Raw genomic sequence first — 7,050 nt, forward strand, 5'->3', positions numbered from 1 at the left:
AGGGCAAGGCAGAGATGATGTTGGAGTGCAAGCACTTGACATTGAAGACCATGGTGGTGCAGAGCACAGGTGCCATGAGGGTAGTGGTATGGAGGGACAGTGTGAGTTGCTCCTGTGTAAACATAGGTCAGAGATTGTGAGGATTTACCTGCACATAGTCCCTATCCCCCCCTTTTGGGTAGACATACCAATGGCATGTAAGGGCATTGGGCTTGGGTCCTAAGTGGCCAGGTCAGAAGCAGATAGAGAGGTTAAACTGGAAAAGGTACTCCAACCAGTGGGCCTGTTGACAGGTGAGGACCTTAGAGGTGGAGAAATACTCAAGGTTTTTGTGGTCCATTACCATGTCAACAGGTAAGGCAGAGCCTTCTATGTAATGCTGCCAATGGTGGAAGGCCTCATAGATGGCCAACAGCTCCTTGTCATGGGTGTCATAGTTGAGTTCTGGCATGGTCATGGTGCAGGAGTAGAAAGTGACTGGGTGGAGGTCACTGTTGGAGCAGGTGAGTGACAAAATGCCAGTGATGGCATAGTTAGAGGCATCAGTTTCAACTGTAAGTGGAGCATCAGGAACCCAGTGAGTGAGAATAGGAGTGGAGCTGAAGGCATCCTTCATGTGGAGGAAGGCAGAGTGATACTCCTTGGAAAAGTTCCAAGGAGCACCCTTTCATGTGAGGCAAGTTAGGGGAACAACAATGTTGGAGTAGTTATCAATGAACTGTCTGTAAAAGTTTGTGAAGCCAAGGAAGGACTGGATGTCCTGCACCTTCCACAGCTCAGGCCAGTCATGGACTGCCTGAACCTTCTCAGTGGAAATGGTGAGACTGGAGGGAGAGAGAATATAGCTGAGGTACTCAATGGAGTCAGAGTGGAACTCACACTTCTCAGGCTTGGGATAGAGGCCATGCTTTTGAAGTTGGCAGAGCACCTCTTTTATGTGGTCATGGTGTGACTCCATGTCCTGTGAATAAATTAAAATGTCATCAAGGTATACCACAACACAGACATCTAGCATGTCTGCAAAGATGTTATTGACAAATTGCTGGAAAGCCACAGGTGCATTAGTTAGACCAAAGGGCATTACCCACCACTTGTAAGAGCCATAGTGAGTGTGGAAAGCTATTTTCCATTCATCACCATCTGCAATGTGGACTAGATGATAGGCATGGTGGAGGTCAATCTTTGTATAAAATTTAGTGCAGCTTGGGGAGTTGAGCAGGTCAGAGATGAGCAGCAGCAGATAGTGATCTTTTTTCATGATTTTATTGAGTCCTTGATAGTCCATGCAGAGGCAGAGTGAACTGTCCTTCTTCTTTATGAAGAGGACAGGGGCACCATGGGCAGAGGTGGACTGCTTGATGAAGCTGTAGCCAAGATGCTTGTCAATGAAGGTGTGGAGAGCTTCAAGCTCTGGCAGAGAAAGTGAGTAGATTGTGCTGATGGGTGGAGAAGCTCCTTCCTCAAGGTTGATCTTGAGATTGAACAGGTGGTGTGGTGGAAGCTCAGTAGCCTTGTCTTTGCTAAAGATGTTGGCAAACTTGTGATACTCAGGAGGGACCAAGGAGAGGTCAGGAGGCAGAGAAGAAGTGGAGGATGCTTGTAGCTTGACATCATCAGTGGAGAGCTGTAAGTGGAACTGTCTAGAGCCAGGGAGAGCACAAGCTCTGACATATGCAGCAGCATTGATGAGTGACATGAGTGGAGCAGAGTGCAGTGAGTCAATCAGAAGTGCAGTTGGAGCTGCAGACAGAGTGGAGGGTGTCAGATCTGGAGCAAAGGTCACAGCAGAGGGTGATGGAGGTGCCAGGGGCATTGGCATTCCCTGTAATGGTGGTTTAAATGATATACTGCCCAACACCCAGTCAATCGACAGATTGAAGTGGGTGAGCCAGTTGTGTCCTAACACCAGTGAACAAGAGGAATCCAATGGAGTAACATAGAATGAAATGGAGTTGACATTGCTGGAAGGAAAATGGAGGGAAAGATCTACTTCTTGGGAAATGACAGCATTTGTACTACCATCAAACAAGTGGAGCAGAATAGGCAGAGAAATGGAGGAAACAGGAATAGAATATTTTTTGATCATAGATAGGTCTACAAAGCAATGAGAAGAGCTGGAATCAATCAATGCAGAAACAGTATCAACAGAATAACCAAGAAGAGTTACAGGCAGAAGTAAAGAATTGGGACTGGAGAGAGCAGATGCATTGAGTTGGATGTCTAGTTGTGCACAGTTGGGGTCAACACTTCCTCCAGGCTGTGTGGACTCCCTGGAGCAGTGGACTAATTTTTTGGCTCAGCCTTCTCTGTGGGCAGAGCTTCAGCTGTAGCAGTGTGGGCTTTGGCTGTGCAGGAGGTTGACTTGGGACAGTCCTTAGCAGAGTGGCCAGCCTTGCCACAGAAGAGGCAGAGATTGTTCTTCATCCTATGCTGGCACTCAGTGGAGGTGAGCTTGCCATCCTTACCCAGAAGATGGGCAATATTGGACTTAGATGTGTTGGACTTGGGTGGATCTTTCTGCCTGCCCTTGCCCTTGGTGTTGGACTTTGGAGTGGAGGAGGAGGAGGATGATTGAGGCTTGTTGTCAGAGTTAGAAGACTGTGACTTGTCAGTGGGGGGCTTTGTAGTGTGCAAGATCTCCACTTTGTGCTCCCAGTAATGCACATCAATGGTTTGGGCAAGTTCATGGAGTTGTGCAAGGGTAGAAGGTTTTCTGACACAAGCAATCTCATCCTTGATGCAGTCTGGAAGTCTGCTATAGAAGTGGTGGCAGAGTGTACTGACACCATAGTCCTTGACCTGTGAAGCCCAATGATTGAACTCCATGACATATTTGGTGATCTGTGACCTGTCCTTCATAGTGAGGTTCTTGAGTTGCTAGACAGTGTCAGCTATGGCATCATGCAGACTGAAATTGGTTGTGAGCTCATGTAAGAACTCATGGTAGTCATCCATCCACAGCAGATGGTCATAATCTTTGGGGTTTAGCAGGTCCAGCTCAAACCAAGCCAAGGCCATACCCTTCAGATAGGACTGAGCAAAGGTAACCTTTGCCCTGTCAGAGCAGAATGCATGGGGGCAGTCCTGGAAGTTCAGCTCACACTGTACAAGGAACTTGCAGAGTTTCTTTGGGTCAGAGCTGTCAAAGGTGTCAGGCTTGCAGACCTTGGTTTTCAGAGTGGAGTCCTCAGCATGTGAACCAGACTGCACAAGTGCATGGACAGCTCTAGCAAGAGCAATGAGGGGGTCTTCTGGTGGCTCAGCCAGGTCTTTGGGGATACCCCTGTCACTGCTGCCCCCACCATTGGAACCACCATCAGGATCATTGGGGTTGGGGTTGGGTCCATCATCTTGGTTATGAGGCAACAGAGTGTGGAAGATCATCAGACAGAGGTCAGAGCAACCAGCTTGCAAAGCACTTTTGCCTTCAGCACAAGAGCAGTGTTGAGTGGAGAATGTTTGGAACTGTTTGATGATGGAAGGAAGGTGAACATGGATGAGCCAGTGCTGCAGTGAGGTTGTTGGCAACCTCTCTTTGGGATTGAGCTTGAGTTCTCATAATGGCATAAATTTTTTAGGAGACAGGAAGTGAGACTGTACAAGTGTGAGTACAAATATACTGTCAAGTCCTGTGCCTACTCCAACCAACTCTGACACATAACAAGGTCTTGGGAGAGGTTTGGAAGCAAGTCTGACACAGTTGAATGGAACTCCAACAAGTGGAGGATTGGCAGGAATGAAGTCTGCTGGGACAGAAGTGGAGCAGAGTGAGGGCATTGGGTTTAACTCATGTGCTACCCCCTTGCATGATCTCAGCCCTCATATTTCAGAGGAAGAGACCAAACAGAAGATTGGAGATAACTCCAACAGACAGAAGACAGAGAGATACAGAGTAGGAACTTAGGTGATATTCATACTAATGGACAGTGGAGTACTGTACAGGCTTTTTATACCACTATGGAGGCACAGTAACTGGAACTGGAACTGACATATGGAGACTTGTAAATTTTCAAGTGAAAACTTCCTGGATGATAAATGAAGGGGAGACAGAGAACATATGATGGGTAACATAGAACAAACCAAAAAGGAAACAGTCCAGGCACTGGACCATGAGGTGTGCATGCTGTGGAGTACCTGACTGCACACTGTCAAGGAGAAGTCCAAAGGACTGGACTGGCAAGGGTCATGTGACCCACTGGAAAGCAGTCCACACAGTCTGACAGAAGGCTGGTACCAAGTCTGACAGTAGCCAGGGTGGAGAAGACCTGTGAATGACAGAGGACTGGTGGAGTTGGTACAGAGTGAGTGGAATGACTGGCAGAGTAGGGTGCAGAGTGAGTGGGGACCTAGGATAAACACATGGTCATGACAGCTGGCTGGTCTACAAAAAACAGCCTGCAGTGTGCTGGTGAAGCCCCAGCTCCTGGGGAGTTCCCTCAAACACTCTGTGGATGTTTTATATGTCCCCTCACTATGACAAGGTACACCTCTCCAACAAAGAAGGCATGAATTTGTCAAGACTGGGAGGCAGGCATGGGGGATGCAGAGATAGCCAAAAAGCATGGCATCCATTGCACAATGATCAAGCATATCTATGAAAGGTATGCTTGCTCTGAAGACTTCCATCATGTCACCCAGAAGCCCAGTCACACATGTCTATTCACCACTCATGACACCTGTTTTGCCATCCACACTCTCACTGCTGGCAAAGCACATGATGTTGCTGACCTCCAGTGGAAGTATTTTCCATGATCAATGCCCAAACAATGTGAGTCAAAGTGTGGTTCAGTGGTGAAAACCAACCAAAACCAACACAAAAGACAAAAAGAGTGAGTGGTGGTGTGCCTATGCAGTACTTAGATGGTAGAACCTGTGCTTTGGGAGGGTTTTTGCAAGCTACAACACTCAAAGATGAGTGCTGAGGGATGGGGGTGCTCCTGATGAAGAGGGAGAAAGAATGTGATAGAAAGCAATAGAGTAGACTGCTGTCAGCCTACAGAAGGATGGATAATGACTTAATTTGATGCTCTGAGCTGCACTGAGCTCAGGGAGGGCTTGGAGTGAGGTATATTGATGATAGACAAGGATAAGCAAAGTAGATGATAGTTAGACCCTTAACAAAGCCCCAACTATTGAAGCTGCTGAATGAATTACTGAGTGATGATAAAATGCAAGAAAGAGGGGCTCTTTGACATCTTCTTTTTTTGCTATCTAAGTACAGTGATTTATATGCAGTACAGGGGTGTTGCCCATGGAAAAAAAGGCTCAAACACTTGGTAAGTGATTGGTAACTGATGAGTAAGGAATGTAAGCAATGGGTAATCATCTTGGAAAGCAGTGGTAAGCATTGGTAAGGACTAGCAAGCCACAAGGCAAAGAATCAGTAAGCAAAGTCAAAAGATTGGTAAGTATTGGCAACAGGTGAGTCAAAGACAGTCAGAACATCAAAGTATGAGTCAAGTAATGTCAGGAACTGGGAAAGCACACTGGAATTGCATTAGGGGGAGGCTGTGCATGTCACATCTCAAAGAGATCACTTCTAGGCCAAGGTGGGATGACAGGGAGGCAGTGCTGATCTGATGCCAATATAGTACATCCAAAAGTGGACAGTGTGAGTCAGATGTCAACAGGGGTCAAGCTTTGGGGGTCTGTGGGGTGACAGGAGCATAGGGGATTGCAACTTTCCCCCCCCAAACCATCCTCTCAGTGAAGCAAATAAAAACTTCATGAATGAGGCTCTGCTGGAAGAGAGGGTGAAGGGGGAGTGTCTTCTGCTGTATCTTGCAACAGGAGGCAAGATGTGCATCATACTTGTCATGGATGTGATCAGGGAGAGTGGAGAACAGTAGATTATACTGTAGCTGTTGCAATCTTGGAAGAATGACAGATGAGACTGGTATGAAGACATTGCAGGGAGCAGGGAGGAAGGATCCATATGCTTCTTGGACTGGAGAGACTGAAACAACCACATAAGACCTTTGCAAGCAAATGACAGACCTGAGGCAACCAAAGAACATCCTCCTAGAGGTCATACTGACAAAAAGAACACACTGTCCAAGCTGGACAGGCTGAGAGGGTGCAGACAAGGGTGGGATGTACCAGGATGCTTCAGGATGGAAGCTGGTAGGAACTCCTGGTAGATATATGTAGCCATGGTCCCTAGCGAAGGGGACAAGTGAAATGATTGATGTGGAGGCAGCCATATCAGAAGAATTAGCAAAGTGAGTGTCTTTTGGAGAGAGTGCTGTAGAAACGTGTGGAGTGCACAAATCCTTTCCAATTTTGGAAGGTAGGATCGCATGGCTGAGCACTACAAGTGAGTGTAGGAATGGTCTCAGTATCTGCAGAGACAGCAGAGATATGTCGAAAACTGGAATGCCATACACAGGCACTTAAGAATTTTAACCAGCACTTAACTCACTCCCTTTCTTTTTCTTTGGCACTGATGACTGCCAACATTTCTGGCTGTCCTTCTTTACATGAGGGCTATGGTCTTTGTCTCCATTCATCAGCTGTATCCATGTCCACCTCACCAAACACCTTTGGTGTGTGACACTGTCCATAGTAAGATGTACCTGTTGCAACATAAAGACAGGCCCTTCAATATATATCATTCACAGGGTCACAACACATGGATGGGCCCATCTAGTAAGATGCACCCATGTCACAACATAAAGACAGGCCTTTCAGCAATATTAATTACACAGTCACAACACATGGGTGGGCCCATCAATAGCAACATGTATGCCTGTCACAACATAAAGACAGGCCCATCAGTAATATCAATCACATGGTCACAACACATGGATGGGCCATCAATAGCAACATGTATGCCTGTCACAACATAAAGATGGGCCCATCAGTAATATCATTTACAGTGTCACAACACATAGATGGGCACATCTAGTGAGAGATATGCCCCTGTCCCAACATAAGGATGGGCCCATCAGTAATATCATTTACAGCATCACAACACATAGATGGGCCCATCCAGTAAGATGCACCCCTGTCACAACATAAAGACAGGCCCATCAGTAATATCATTTACAG

The sequence above is a fragment of the Pisolithus orientalis genome (assembly GCF_024613125.1).
Source record: "Pisolithus orientalis strain OTSU chromosome Unknown F5J12scaffold_119, whole genome shotgun sequence".
In the NCBI taxonomy this organism is placed as follows: domain Eukaryota; kingdom Fungi; phylum Basidiomycota; class Agaricomycetes; order Boletales; family Pisolithaceae; genus Pisolithus; species Pisolithus orientalis.